Source organism: Stegodyphus dumicola, chromosome 2 (genome assembly GCF_044657685.1).
Source record: "Stegodyphus dumicola isolate Sdum_Otavi_A_Nest chromosome 2, ASM4465768v1".
NCBI lineage: Eukaryota > Metazoa > Arthropoda > Arachnida > Araneae > Eresidae > Stegodyphus > Stegodyphus dumicola.
The window spans coordinates 219,734,344-219,751,167 of NC_140769.1; the positions used below are offsets into that span (position 1 = coordinate 219,734,344).

General features: G+C 32.3%; 1 long non-coding RNA gene across 1 annotated transcript in view; it reads right to left on the bottom strand.

Moving 5' to 3' along the window:
- Positions 1 to 8,389: 8,389 nt before the first annotated feature.
- The window catches only part of LOC118201445 (uncharacterized), a 54,189-nt gene continuing 45,754 nt past the window's right edge, over positions 8,390 to 16,824 (bottom strand). The window contains exon 2 of the long non-coding RNA XR_004760247.2: positions 8,390 to 8,830. This is a non-coding gene — a long non-coding RNA (uncharacterized LOC118201445). The remainder of the gene's footprint in view (positions 8,831 to 16,824) is intronic.

The following is a 16,824-nucleotide window of genomic DNA, read 5'->3' on the forward strand; positions in this document are numbered from 1 at the left end:
ACATATTTTTTTTTTCGTAAAGTGTTGCCATTGCTCGCTTTGAAATCGTTGAGTTCGTTAATAAAAAATTCGTTAAAAGTTAACAAAATATGAAATAGATAACAAAAAAATTTCAAAATTCAGAATTCGGGCGTCCAGGTGTCCATGTATATATTTGAATATTTGATGGTCCTAGGTACCGTCGTTTTTTCACAATATGAGAAACATACATACATACATGTAGATTCTTCATTATTTAATTTCTTTAAATATAATACTTTATATTCATTATTTAATTTCTTTAAATATATATATAATTAAAGAAAAGAGAACAAACTGAAAAAAACCTTTGTTGTCAAGAACTTTGCGCACTGAGCTGCAAAATTTAGAAAACAAGCTACATTTTTTTTAGCGTAAGCACTAAGGATTTTCTTTTAACTTATATATACTGTATATACAATTCCTTTAAATATAATAGAATACTCATACAAGTCTCAGTTGATGGTTGTATAGAGAGATTCCAATTCCCCTCGATAAGTCGGGATCTTTCCATGAATTCACCAATAATTCTTTTATTTCATTCTTCACTTTTGCATCTTAATTGACGTTCCAATGTATTTATTTATAAATTCCAATTAATTATACCACAATAGTACATGTTTACTTTCTAAATTGCCAATTTTTACCACAATAGAGCCCATTTGCATTCTAAATTTCTCTTCGAATTTCCTTAAAGAATAAATTAATAAAACCGCCTGCTTCTGAACCGACAAAGACAGAAATTAAAGTTTAAAATTTTAAAAATATTCTTAGAAAAACAATGAAAGTAATTTGTGTCTTTATCAGTCCAACCCTTACAGATCGAAACAAACAGTGCAAAAATTTGCAAAATTATAGCATTTGAAAAATAGATAAATTAAAAAAGACTGCAAAAACAAAACGGACAGATTTAAACAATTATTTTGAGTAGATAGAGTCCAACTGCAAAAATAATAATCCAATACTTGAAAACAAAACCAAATGCAAAGTTTTTAATCCAATATTTTTTTTTAAAAGTAAAAATATATCCAACGTTTGAAAATATACAGGCCGGGTTCAAAAAATAGCATAAATATTAAACAAGCAATAAAGCTTTAAAAATGAAATATTTTACAATGTTAGTAGACCGAGGTCAAAAACAGAAGTAGCCCAACATAAGTTGCAGAGTTAAATATGAAATTTGAAATTAATTTAAATGTTTTTTAACAAATGAAATTCAAAGTGAAAAAAAATTTCTTTTGTAAAAGTTTTTTTTTCCCTTGTTCTTCTTTCCCCCCCCTTTTTTTTTTTTTTTTTTTTGGCTGTTAGTGCTTTGTAAAAGAATAAAAATTTATTAATTAAATTAAATTAAAATTATTTATTTTTGTGAATAGAAATAAATTATTGGTTGAGATATAATATATCATATTGAAACTTTCTTTTATTGTATGACATGCAAAACTCTTCACTGAAAGTAATAACTAATAGGTTAAATAGGTTAAAAATCTACATATATGCATTTTTTTAAATGCTTGTATTGTACTATGTAAAAAATTCAGTAACCTATCTTCTTTTTAAGTATGGATTCTGATTTTAGAAAGAGAGATTTTTCCTTATAAAAGAAGGATCTATATCATTTCTCCATTAAATTCAGATGTGCTTTCACAAGATCTAATGATGAATTTCCTTCGTCAATCATGGATGAATTTTGCCCAGTTTTAACTTTAAAATGGCAGCTTCTAATGCATAATTTGCAATAATTGCTGCTAAATACTTCATTAAAGAGTACATTAATTTGAACAGAATAATTTAAATATATTCTTCTTTCCCATGTGTTAGAGAAATAATCGAATAAAAACAAAATGTGAATGATTGTCTTGTGATTATTTTCAGTAAGGTAATGAAGCAAATATTTTCAAAGATTTGCGTATAGTGATCAGTTCGGTAACCACGCGAACACAAAACTAGGTTATCAACCTTTTTCACGAAAACCTTATAATGTATTTCTCCCGCTTTCCCAGCGTGCAGAACTACTACACCACGAAGGCATGCTAGGAAAGCGGGATAAATACCTTATAATCTTACACTTCTGCTTTTCATTACACGTTATTCTGAGATAAAACTGTATATTTATGCGTGACTCTTTTCATTCGCTAAAGTCTTCTTTGAAAAGTTAGAAGAAACCCAATGTATTAAACCTTAAATGAAACTTGTTAGCTGAGTTTTTGGAGCTATTATAAGAGTTGAGAAGACAAATTTTGAAAACTTCGTTGTATCCTCTCTGAAATCTAACATAGAATCCCTGAATAATTTACCGAATGTAATAATTATTACTTGTCAAAGGAGCATGTGATACATGACTTTAATTCCTGATTGTTATCTACTAAAGAATATATACATCTTCATCAGTGTGTCTCGGCATAAAAGTGACATTACCTTTATGAAGATCAATTTATCATTTGAAAAACGTTACTTTCCTAAAGGTAAGAGTCCATTTATGTTGAAGCACCGCCTATGGATACTGGTACCTTTATGAAGTTATTATTTATAAGTTACTGCGTCTATAGTGTGCTAACATCCTTATGTCCTCCATGACAGTCAAAACATTTCTACCTCTTCCAACTACACTTGTCATAGCGCAATGTAGAGTGCTCAGCGTCAATTATCTCCGAATGATTTACATTTTTAAGGTTATTAAAGACAGACGGAGTGTGACTTAAAATTTGAATTTTTAAAAGCCGTCCTTAAAAAGTTCTGCTTCAGTAAGATCTTGAAAGTTAAGAGACAACAGCTGAATGTCATTATGCCAAGAAAGAAATCTATGGATGTATCTGAGAGCTTCAGCTTTTACTCGCACCTTGTTTAATAAAAAGTCTTACAAATATAATTCTTCAGGAGATTATGAATGTTTTAAAGGAGACTCTTACATTTCATTACGGTAAGCGACTGAGTTAAGACAGGAGTTCCTTGGCTGCTATCAAAGAGAGATCCGAGACGTTTTCAAAACTCCAAGATATTTTTGAAGGCGTTAAAGAATTGAGGCCTGTTTTATGAATACAGGGCACTGACTTAATTAGCCGAGTTCAGTATCTGTTGCTATTTGCTATCCTACTTTGAAAATGAGCAATGTAAAATGCTGTGTTCTGTATATGTTGTCAAAAAATGAATTTTGGGCCAAGAATAACACCTAAGTACTTGAATTTCTTGTCACACCTTCATTGTTTATGTAGGTAAGATAAAAAATTAATTCATTTAATTTCTTTCTTATAAAAACAACCATGCTGCAGTTAAAGGCTTGCAATTTAAAGGCTTAAATTCAGTGATTTATAAGACTTGCGGCGTTTTATAATTTATCACTGAAAGCTTTTTCATTTACTCATTTTACTTTTATTATGGCATCGTCTTCAATTTTAGCCCCCATAACTTCTAGCTGGAATTAGTCATAAGAGAACAAGATCCTGAATTGATCTTTGTGACACACTTATTCGAATCAATACCTTATTTAATGTAAAATTTCCTATTTTAATAACAAAATATTTTTGATTTTGTTAGCTTTCAATAATTTTCGTTAGAGCTGGAAGATATTTAACGTTTACCATTTAAAAACTATTACCTTCATGCCATACTTGTCAAAGATTTTTTCTCAATCGGAGAAACAAGTGCAGATTGATTCATTTCTGTTGAATGCTTGATCTTTTGTTCTTGATCGATTGTTGTTAAATGCTTGTTCTGCTGATTTAATATTTGCAATGTTCAAAAACTGGTATTTCGTCACTTGCCTACTAAAATTAATCAAATGTTTAAGACTGAACTTCTTTAAGTGAACAACTAATTTTCTGTCGATAAATCTTTCTAAGATGTTCAGATTTCATAGGAGACTGATCAGTGCATAACTGGTTTTTGAATGCATATTAATTTTTCTAATGTCAGAAATCTAGAAACTGCTTTTAATAACGGAGGAAGAGAGAAAATAGTTATACAGGAAAATATATTCATACAAATACTAAAATTCGAAATTTTGTATTTAACGAAATGCCAGTTCTGTATGACGATTAAGTTCGATTTTTTCCTCTTCTTTTTTTAGGTCAAATTGGCATAAATCATACAACTTTATGATTTTTTTAAACCCATCTGATTAAGAAATACGTTTTATTCACAGCTCAGAAAGGTATTTAATAAGCCAAGGAACATTTGACTAATTATAATATATTTCATGAAGCTTGTGAATTTTTTTAAATTTCGTATTTTTTAAAATATATCATGTGACCGGAACTGTCTTAGCCTAAAAGCCTACTTTATTTAACATATTTCTTATATTAGATTTATATATCAGTAACATTAGCGTCTTGCAATATTTTTAATACTCTCTATCTGATTTTAACGTCACTACATTAGCTGTAACTGCTATAAATAAGAAAACCATTGTGTAGACATATGTAAAGTACAGTTCTGTAAACAATATTTCAACCTACTGGGCCAACCCTGGCAGTAACGTTCCTCATTCCTTCTGTAAATGTTTTAGTAAGCTTTCACTTTAAACCATATTTTTCTCATTTACTTTTTTTTCGAATGAAGCACACGTATGTTTAGCAATTTTTTTTCCCTCTCAGACGACGTTTCGCAGACGATATCAGTGTCATTGTAATCCTCGTGACAGAAGCAACATAAAGAGGAAGGTCATTCACGTGAGCATCATTTCATCAAAGACATTAGGAAAAGACCCACAGCAACGACACTTGTTTTTATAACGGGTATGTGTTCTTTTTATATTAGTTATACGATCGAACTGACATTGTTGAAGTTACCGAATATTCAGCTACAGATTTTTGGATAGAAATTTTAAAATTCTATCCAGAAATGATAATAATATACTACTACTATAGTAAATAATATTACTACAGTAAATTAATAGTAACTGCCACAGCTATGATAAATTTTACGAAATTCTACGGATCTGCAAATAAAATCTTTGATAACTATCGATTCTTAAGGACATTTGTTCGCAAATACGAAAACTGAAGAAAATAAGCACAGCCTTCCTTATCTGACATTCTCTGTTATCCGATAAATCATTGCAAATACAAGCATCAGACGGCAACAATAACTGCAAAGTGGTTGTTGTACATCTCATCATACAGTGAGGATAAGTCTGGCAACAGATGCAGGAAGAAAAACTTGGCAGTGTTGGAATGGCAACAGCGGATGATATTCTACAGATTTTAATATTTTGTTTTTTGAGTCGATGTTTCCTTTGCGATACTATTGCGTTAAAACATTTGAGGTTTGGTTGAATGAAATGAATCCGCTGTCCCGCTGCAGATATTAGTAAAATATATTTAGAAAACTAGCTGCGTTGGAAAGGATGAAACCTTGTGTTTGAATTTGCGGTAATTTTCCTCCTAAAGTTGCGTCGAGTTCAGAATATTATGCCAGGTTTATTCACGCTGGTGCAGATAAGTTCAAATTTTGTTATTGTGTTTATAGTGTATAACTTGCAAATATATGAATAGAATTCTATAAAATAAACAATTTAAATTCTGGAATGGTGTTTAAAATTTTAGATGTAGAATATTCACATTGCTATGTCGGAGCTGGTGGCAGTCAGGTGTAAAGTAAAATTGTTTTTGCTCCACGACATAACAGTAGTGATTGTAATTTCTTTTTTTCTTTTGTTGTTCCCGAATATACCGCTTAGTGCATCTGTCTACACTATGACTCGTGTCTGTCATTCAGATTCAGTGCAGTGCGGTTTATCATTGTGAATCTGTTTATCCTCTGCTACTATGCGTGTGTGTCTGTGTATGGATCGGTTTAACATCTCTTACTACGCATGCGTGTCTGTGTATGGATCTGTTTATTGTCTGTTACTAGAAGTGTGAGTCTGGGCATGATACACCTAATTTGACAAACACTGTTGTATTACTGAAGTGCTAAAATTTGAAATTTACGCAAGTACAAAAAGAATGGCGACGAAAAGAAAGTTCTTGTATCGATGGAACATAAATTTAGGGCAATCAGGAGACTGGACAAGGAGAGACAATGCAGATGATAGCTGATATAGTATATATTATCCTTTATGAATTATATATATATTGTATTATTTTCATAAGGGTGTAAAGAATTGCTAATTTGAAAACTTTAAATTCCGTTTTGAACTTTTCATTGACTTACATTGAATCAACCTTTTGTAACTCAAAATAACTGATGGAGCATTTTGAAATTTTTTGTAATTATTGCTAATTACAATATATGTACTAAAATACTAGGAAAAACATGCTCTAGTCCAGTACTTAAGAAGTGCTCACTAGAGCGTAGAACTTCTGGAATACCGTACTACATTGTTTTTTCAAGTTTACAGAATGTTTTGCAAATAATTGCACCAAAGATCCTACAGAGCATCCATAGTTTTATACTTCGAGGTACACAATTTCTGTGTTCTACTATACGTTGCATGACATGAAAAATGTCTCTGATAAAATAACAACATAAAAGACCATGGCAAGATCTCTGAATGTTCCTCTAACTATGATTTTACGATTTTTAGACTCCTGTGATTTATCCACTAGAAAGAGAAAAATAAGAGTGAATAATAAAGGACTAAAACTCGTCAAAAAAGATCTGTACATGGCATTCGCCTATCACATGCATACTAGGAGTTTCAAGGCCAACTAAAGAAACCCGTTACGAATCTACCAACAGGTTATACAATATCCTATTGACAGAGTGGAATTTGTGGGTTATCAAGTTTCTTTAACAGCATTTCTTTATGCAGTTTTCTTCTGCTAGAAAGAAATAGAAAAGTGTGATTTTTCAGATCAGACCATTAGTTTTAACTCATAAGTATCCAATGGCGGTGTTAGCAAATCCAGATAACTGAAGTTCAAGGATATTTGAGTTACACGTTGGCTCCTAAATCTCCTATCATGTTGGGAACGTTGCACAATTCTCTCATGATTCATATTTACAGAAATCGCAAGGCTGTCTCATGCCTAAAATAGCTCTAGAAGCTTTCACCCATAATTTTTGCAGTGGAACTCTCCAGTAAACGCAGCTTGTGGACTGTGTTGGGAACATTGTTATGTGACCTGTTTAGGTTCCTTTTTACTATTATTTTCTAGCACTTCGGTGTATAAATAACATTTTTGGATATATTTATGAAATTATTAAAATCTTTTTAAACAAGTTTCATAAATCTCAATGCTTTACGGAAGCAAATATTTATTGAAACGAAAAACAATTCATACACAAGCAGTTTTAACACCATTCTAGCAAATTCCCTTTCCAGTTTCATGTAGCTTTCTCACCTCGTGAATTGAACTGAAAGCCTTTCCTGCCAAAGATGGTGCAATTTTGTACACAACATTTGAAATCCAGAATTTCAGTTCATCAACTTTTATAATTTCCGCTTGTGTATCTTTGACTTGATATAATCCTAGGCAAAGAAATCAACAAATATTATGTCTAGAGAATACTGAATTTATCTTTCTCATGAGCTTCTGCTACCCCACAACTGGGGAGAGCTCTGTCATAGTAATTACTAAGAAAGTTGGTAAATTGTGGTTTCCCATCTTACCGAACTGCATCTGTATCATAGACAGGGTGGATCAATACAGCGGTGACAAATTATCAGGATAGATAAAGTACATTTAGACGATGGGAAGTCACATAGCAATGCATGGTCGGAAACGCTTTCCTGGCGCGATAGTGACAGCACAAACGTCAAAAAAGAAAGGACAAGAACGGGATGAGGAAACATGTTTAGTATTCAAATACGTATAATAGTAACAACATAAAGAGACAACGTTCATCATCAAAGAAAGTGTTCGACATTATGACCCCGACCGTGATGAAGGAACCGTGCGTCATGTATCTTCCTTTGCGATCTTCCATTCGTGATGCAGATCTTCCATGCGACAGAGAGGTGAGGGTCCACCACGGTCCGGGGTCATAATTTCGAACACCTTTATTAATGACGATCGTTGTTTGTTTTTGTTCTTATTTGTTGGTTTCTGCTGTACTAAACATAATAAAACATGTTATCTTTCACTGTTTGTGTCTTTCCTTTTTTGCGTTTTTTGTCGTTACTACCGCGCCAGGAAAGCGTTTCCGACCATGCATTGCTATGTGATTTCCAATCGTCTACTTTATCTCTCCTGAACGTTTGTTACCGCTGTACTGATACACCCTATATATCGTCTAAAATTTAAAGTGATAATAATAAAATGTGTAACAAGTCGAAATAGTTGTTGCATATTTCTGTTTTCCCGGAGAACTTGATCTAAAGAGTTCTTTTTAATTAAGTCAAGCTAAATATTAACTTTAGATGAGTCTCTTTCTTACTGAAATGTTGTGTTGGCTCCTGCTTCTACATGTCTATTAGCATTCCACACGTGTAAAATGGAATTTTATTGGTAAATTTAACATTATGAGATCTTTCATCTTAAACAGGTTCAATGAGATCAGTTCGCACAGATAAGAAAATTGCAAAATCCCTTACATGAAGTGTATGGAATATCTGAATATGGTAGACATGTATCTTACGGGAATAAAGTAAAATTCTTCAAGTAATTGTCTTCGAAACACCAAAATTTCTATTTTATCTACAAACAGATTTTTAGAATGACGCTCAATTGCCTCTTCAATCTTTTTAACAGTCTGTGATGATGCCCTTTATGAACACGATGTTCATCTAAAATTTTTTCTTTGAAGTTTTTGACCAATAATCTGATATTCGCTTTCGTTAGATTTGACTTGAATCTCAGTGTTGCTTAAGTCCTCAGTCTTGCACAGCCAACAACAAGTTTTCTTCATTGATCATTATGATTCTCTTTCCCTGCAAGAAAAATATATTAGTCAACTTTTTAAATAATATGAGTCAGGACTGTTTGAACACCCTGCACATAATAATCAAAATATGAATGTATGTACTGTTAGGTATATCGTCCGAAGTATCCGCGCAAAAGTTTGAAGGAAATCTGGCAACAGTGAGAAGCCAGAAAGAACTTTTAAATACTATAAAATAACCGATGAATGATACTATAGAATAACCGGTGAATGAGACTCTCAAAAATTATTAGGAATTCATAATATATTCTTATTTTGATTTTTCTCCTTTATATCCGGTGGTTCTACTGTTATTTTTCAGGTAGAATTGATTACAAAAAGCTGGTAATAAGAAAAGGGGAGGAACCTATTTTCATATTTGTTACTTAATTCAAGCATCAGTTTTTCAGACGAGGTTTCGCAAAGGTTTTTGCTGCACTGAGTCAAACGTTTTATGTGCAGGAAGGCTAATTTTCTCCTATACCTCAATCATTTCGAATTTCAAAGACAACATATAGGGCTCTAAGTACAAAGAGGACAATATTAGTTGCTAACAGTAACCATTTTCAGCAGAAATGCTTCCAGAGTTTGAGAAAGTATCGCCTTCTTTAAGTTTCATCTGAAAATAATCTGAAACTTGAACAATAGAAATGATGATCAATTAATATCAATTTTAAACCGCAGTATATAGAACATGAATTTGAAATTATTTTGTGATTTAGTTACTGCAGGAGTTTGAATGGAATTTTTATAACAGTTAGAAGCTAGAAAGAAAACTAAAACACTTTAAGTTTTATGTGATCGATAAATAATAGTAAACATTCCTGAGAAAGAAGTATTATTTTACTTTGATAATATTTTGCTAATGTACCCTTACTATTGTTGATGCTACCACAGCTTTGGTCAAACCCCGTTTAACGATTTCAATTTTATGCATTTAAAATTTTTGACGTTGTTTTCAGAAACTAAAATACCTTGTCACTGCTGTGAGATTCTTTATACAAGTTAGTTTATTTAAAATTACTTCGATTATTTTTGATTAACATAACCAATTTACTACATTTAAATTAATTTAAAATGTGTTAGTTAATTATTATATATTCTGAATTAAATCAAGATAATGATTTCGTGATAAACAGAATATAATCTATGCTGTTTTAAAATATATTCTTATCTAATTTGAAACTAGTTTGTTTTAATGAAAATATCTAAAATGTGCTGTCTACAGTAAATATGCTATTTATTGCTAATAAAAAGAAATTATCCTTCTATCTTGACAAAAACGCAGAAATTCTAAATAAATGTTGTTGCCATTTTAGGCTGCAGAACTCCACAAAAGTTACTGCTTTGCATATTACCAAACTAGCATTTTCTGAGCTTATAAAACTCGTTCTTTCAGCGTGTTTTCGTCACATAATTCAGAGAACAGGACTCTTTTGCACGTAACAAATGTTGCGACACAAGGAAAGCGTGCTACTCTCTGATCTCACCATTTGGCCTTGCTTTAGACGCAAAACGTGTAATAAATAGTCGTGTGTCGTCTGCATGGTATTCTTTTTCCTTGCTTTTCTTTATTCTTCTTCTACAGTTTCACCAACCGCTTTATTTGTACAGTGCTAGAGTGAAGATATAGTATTTCGAAAGTTCAAAGACCATATCCATGTGTCTATTCACTGCTACAAAAGATAACTGAGTGTGTTTTTAAGGGCTTTCATTTTAAGAATTTTTACTTATAACAAATGTGAATGTATAAATAACTGCAAACAAAATGTTTTTATTACAGGCAAGTCATGCTGCTGTTGCGAAACTATGTAAGCAATAAATCATAGTTTCCAATTTTGCTTATAATTTTAATTTATTTTCCAAATTTCAATTTTAACTTTTTATTGGTTGATGATTATTTTTACTGAACCTGAAGTTATTTTGATTGACATTTGAGAAGCGTATTCACAGTATACTTTTTTGAAAGAAACACTTCAGATTAGGCATTTTTTATTTCAAAAATAATGTCCAAATTTTAAATGCATTGAGTTGAAACTATAAAATGTAGTTTTCTTTAATAAGTAAACATTTTTACCTAGCGTATTTCTTGCATTAAATATTTTTCCTAACGCAAAGCGGTATTCCTTGCACCAAATATTTTTCTAAAAATGAAATACTGAAAAATTAAACTGTTTTCTCTTTCGGACGAGAAAATTTTCTCACAAATATCATCAGACATTTATAATCCTTCCAGATAAAAACACGAAACATTTTTCAGAATTATTTAAATACATTGTTGGATTACTCTTAGCTGTCCAAAACATGATTTAATGTTTTTGGCATGATTTGAAACAGATTTTATTTCATTTCTGGACCAAATTTTCTTCAGTCGTCTTATATCACCAGTTTCAATTGTTCTTTCAAAAACATTTTATTTGCGAACATTATACTCCATTATACAGGCTTTATAGCTCCATTAGGGATGTAGCTAGAATATTTTAGGATTTTAATACAATATTCAGAGCCTCATATTCACTGTAGGTCAATATCTTGGTAGAACTTTAAGTTATCATGCAAGAGCAGTCTTTGAGCCAATGATCTGTCAATAATCCACTATAATATCAAGAAACGCAAGATTATGGTTTTTAAAGCAACATGTTTCTATATATCATAACTCTTCGCCCGCCATTTACTTAGTGTTAAAACCAACAACTCTCAAAATTTTCTTTGATTTTCGCAAATTAAAAATTGACCATCCTAATCGAAAACGCAAGTTCTTTCGTCAAATTCTTTTTCTTCCCCCCCCTTTTTTTTTCTTTTTTTAAATTTTTTTATTCTAACATCCAGAACAATTATTTCTTATAGACTGAAAAAGAAATTGATGTTCCTTATTCTTCCAACGACGAACTTTCCTCTTTTTGATCCAGCTATTGTAATCATTTTTATTTTAACAGTCTTGCAACTAACGAATACTAGTTTTGTGATTAACGAAAACTGTGTTGTTCTCAATATTCTTTTGTTGTTATTGTGAAACAGAGTCTAGATTTAGTCAAGGAATTCACAGTGGCCAGAAAGGAAAATGGTTATCCGTGACGTTAGTAACCGCTTTCCGCCTCTGACGCCATATGGATGACAGTTAGAAATTACCCAACTTCGTCCCAGTTTTGAAGCAAAGCCTCCAGTGAACGAATTCTTAGTCTTCTTCCCTTCTTTTCCTACCAAGAGAACCTTACCTTCTTTTTCTACCTATCAAGAGGACTTTCAGCTCGTAATAATGTAATTTTCTTATGCTAGAAAGACTTTAGGACAATATTTAATCGTATTTCAGGGGTGTCTTTTGAGTGTCATCTATGTTTTCTTCCATTCAGAAGTCTGGTAATCTTTGAATAATATTTTATTGCGACAAGAACTCTTAAATGATTTCATCACGTTTTCCAATAGACTTCGTTTTTTCCTGACTGCAAATTAAGAACAAATGTATGAAATTTTAGTCGCGTATACCTTCTCGAATAAGACATAATACCAAAATGTTGAAATAATATAAATATTACAAAACCTTAATTGACGGATTGAAGGAAGTGATTTTTTACTTATTACCTGTTGCTTGGATGCAAATCTTGCATATTATATTTATTGAAGATTATTTTGTGGGTAGTCTTGATAATTTTCGATTTTGCGATGTGATTTTCTTGCTCCAAAGAAAATATATTATTATTTAAACTTAATATCTTATTTCTAGAAAAATATTTTGCATAAATAGAAGGCTAGATACGCATATATTTCAATGGGAACCTCAGTGTCTTATAGTTTCAATTTAGTGCATTTTAAATTTTTGATATTAATATCAGAAAATAAAAATGTATTATCACTTTTGTGAGAGTCTTTATTAATTATAAATTATTATTGCTCTTATTTGCTCTAAAATCTTAATAGTTTATAAATTTTAAAAAACTCATATTGTTTAAAAATGTTATAAATAAATACTTTTTATTTGCTGTCTCTTAATTGAAATCCCATAATTTCAATATTTAATGCTCAATTATGCGGCGATATTTGTGTCATGTTTACCGAGATCGATTTTGCATGTTATAACTCTTAACCAAAGTGTACGAACCGTGTTGCTAGACCCCGTTATGAATAGAAAACAGAATTTATGCTTAATCATTTACTAGTAGTCATTTGTTAGTTAATGCTTAATCATTTCCTAGTTTATGCATAATCATTTAATTTGAGAGTATATAAGTTGATGGTTTTGAATCTTAGAAAGAGAAAGTTTATGGCACTTGAGCCGCGCTGTAAGAATTGCTTGCCCAACTCTATCTAAAAATGATTATTCTGTTTTTTGGCCTTCTCTCGCTAGCCAATATTTTAAATTTAGGCACCGGTAAAAAAATATGCCAGCTTGTAGCTCATTTGTTTGCCTGCGTAGTCTTAGACTACATTTTCAGGGATTAATTTGAATTACCTTTATTGCTTAATTAACAACGCTTTAGGTGAGGGTTCCTCTGAAGCGCAAGTTGTGCCTTTTATGTCAAAAGTTCAAATTAAATAAAAAGTTATTAAAATTTTCTCAAAACTTTATCATAATATTTCAGACTTAGCAATTAGTCGATAATTTGTCAAGTAGACTCTGCGAAATTCAATTTAGTTTACAGATTAATAGCAAACTTAAAATATCATATCCTCAACACATTAAAGTATCCCTTACTATCCTCCTGACACATCTTTCCAGGTGCTTATTGTCGCATCCCAGTATATCCCCCAAACACAAAATGTCCGAGATAATAGGCTTTTAAAATTCAACCTACCATATATTAAAACATCCCAGAATATTCCCCTAACACATCCTCACGAGTGCTTAATGTCACATCTCAGTATATCCTCAAGATAGTGCAAAAATCTTAAACAGTTGAAAGAACTAAACATCTTCTAAGGTGTTTTCCACCGACACCGCGATAAATCTCTGAACTCTGGTGTACTGACCCGGGTTCGATTCCAGGCAAACGGACTGACTGCATGGGCGTTTTCGAGATTTTCCCCGAGTATAACATGGATACAAGTCAGATTTCCTTAGAAGGGGTCATTGAAGAAGGCACCCCCCTCCATACGCAGATAGCTTTTGTGGACTTTGACCTATTCGAATAATCTAGTCTAATCTAATCATTGGAAAACTCAACAAGAATGTCTTCAATGATGATAAATGGCGAAGTCCTCAAGATCAAGAATCAGCATCTTCAGGACATCTTTCGGACATCTGGATACGTAACAAGACATCATGAGGATATTAAATTATTTAGAAGTTCTCAGGATATTAGAGAGTCAGAATTCTCAGGTTATCCTCAGTATGTTGCAAGATGACACTTTAAACAGAACATCTTGAGGATATTCTGTGTAACGCACCTATGTTTCCATTCGACGGTGCAATAACCTATCTACGAGACTGCATGTAAGTAAACCGAAAGTAATTAGCAATGACTTCATTTATTTACTAAAAATAACTGCGAACTATGGCTCTTTAAAAATGCAGATCTGTTTACATTACCTAACATATTACTCACTTCATTTATACACTCTTTTCCTTTCTCTGAAGAATCATCTTACTTCTCATACTCTTATTTCGAGCCAAATAAGTCAACTGAATATGCTTTTAAGGAATCAATCGCATTTATAAGTATGTCCTTTCGCGTTACGAATGGTCACCATGTCCAATTAGCAACTCGAAAATCCATGATTCTAACCCCGGTGAGGCCGTTTTTCTCACATTTGCCGGTTTCAAAAAACCTATATGGTATTTCTTCCCGCCTTTTTAGCATGCCCTCATGGTGTAGTGGTCAGCACATTCGACGCGTATTCGCGAGATCCGAGGTTCGAGTCCTGGCGAGGTCATTGCACATTTTTCATGTCTCCGGCTTCGAAATAACCTAATGTCTCTACAGTGGAGCCCGAACTAAAAAAGGTGGTGAATGATGATTCTTTACCACCAGAATTTGGCGATTGTGTCCCCTAATACTCAATCGCTCTTTAAAAAGGGGATTATAAAAGGTATTTCTCCCGCCTTCTTATCATGCCTGCGTGGTGTAGTGGTCAGTACGCTCGGAGCATATTCGAGAAGTCCGAGGTTCGAGTCCCGGCTAGGGCATTGTTCATTTCTCACTTCTTACTCGTATATTGCCAGCATGAAAAATCATTCCTTAACTATTTGAGAAAAACACAAAATTATGAAAGATTCAGTTCTATTGGATAAAAACACTTCAGATTAATTGTAATTAATGAGTTGATTGATTTTTCATTTTCCAGTAAGCACGGATCTAACAAATGAAATTTGTCCCTTGCCATATTTGAAAAGATGTAAATTATCCAAAACAGAAATACTTCCTTTTCGGAAAATAACTATTTCATTGAATAGTAATAATTAGTTATGAAAATGTTAGATGATTTGTTGATTTTTTTTAAAAATGGTTTTTAATACATTCTTTGATTTCTTATTAAAGGGAAATTGTAATTATTGCAGGGAATAATGGAAACAGAATGGTATTTTCTTTGAACTTTAAAAAGGAGAAATATGTTGCGTTCTAATCATCTAATTGTCATACTAAATTCTTAATATGTTCAGTCATACTTTTTAAAATGTTTCACTGATGATTTAATTGTTGTATCAGTGGTGATGTAATGCTCTGAATATTGACTAGGAAAATGACAGGAAAACTATGCTAATTCTCAGTCAAGTTTTTGGAAATTTTAAAGGAAGCATAAAATAATTCTATTTTTTAAATGTATCTGTTTTTAATGTAATCCTGCCTTCAAGTATGTTTCTGAAAAATAGTTTTTTAATTTCTTGAGAAACAGAAAAGGCGTCCCTATCGATCAACATGAGATAATTTTTTAAAGAAAATGGTCTTCAAATAATAACCCTAGAGGAGAGATATTACTTTAGGTAAGAGAAAATGATTCTTAGATGGCAATTGTGGTAAATAAGGGGAAAATTCTGATACGGGTTTGTCTAGAAGCTGTTTAACGAGAATGGGATAGTATAATACCGCATTGTTTTGCAGCAGAAATCAGTTATTAGATTGAGCTTTTCTGGGCAAATATGCTGAATTCTATTTACAAGTCAATTTATTATGTCTTTATAAAATATGGAATTCTCTATCTCTTTTCTGAGAAATATCTTTTTAACTATCCCTTTCCAATCAAACCGATCACCAGTATGGTCTTTGCTCGAAATTTCTAAAATTAAATGGCCTGTCTAATAATCAGCTATAGAATATTTAGCTAATGTTATAGACTACCTAATCCTAATGGGTGTAATCATTTGATGTACCAGAACATGTGTCACCGGTTAAAGGTGATATATTCAATTTAGACAGACTGTTAAAGTATTGTCAAGCCAAAGGCCACCGGTATCCTAAGAGCTGACAATTACTAGTGGAATAGGAATATTTACCAAAGTACGTAAGTGATGAATGTATGATAGTATAACCTAACGTTCTCGTTGTAGAGATATTAGGTTATTTCTAAGCAGGAAAGAATAAAATTGAGCAGTACCCTCGCCGATACTCGAACCACGGACCTCTCGCATACACCCAGCGTGCTGACCATTACACCACGAAGGCATACTAAGAAGTCGGGAGAAATTCTTTATGTATACTCACCGTTATAAAGGGCGACCGGTGATTAGGGGACCCAATCGCCAAATCCTGGTGGTGGAGAATCATTATTCATCAACCTTTTTAGTTCGGACACCACTGTAGACACATTTAGAATTTTTTTTTCTGGGGGGGGGGGAACAAGAAACTGAAGAAATGAGCAATGCCCTCGCCGGGACTCGAGCCATGGACCTTTCGAGTACGTACCGAGCGTGCTGACCACTACACCACGAAGGCATGCTAAGAAGCCGGGAGAAATACCTTATATCGTAATCATATCTTATATCGTAATACATACTTACACACGTGCTAAAAAAATAAGCAACAAAGGCAAAACACTGAATAAAATAAAATTTATTTGATGGCTATGTGTGAT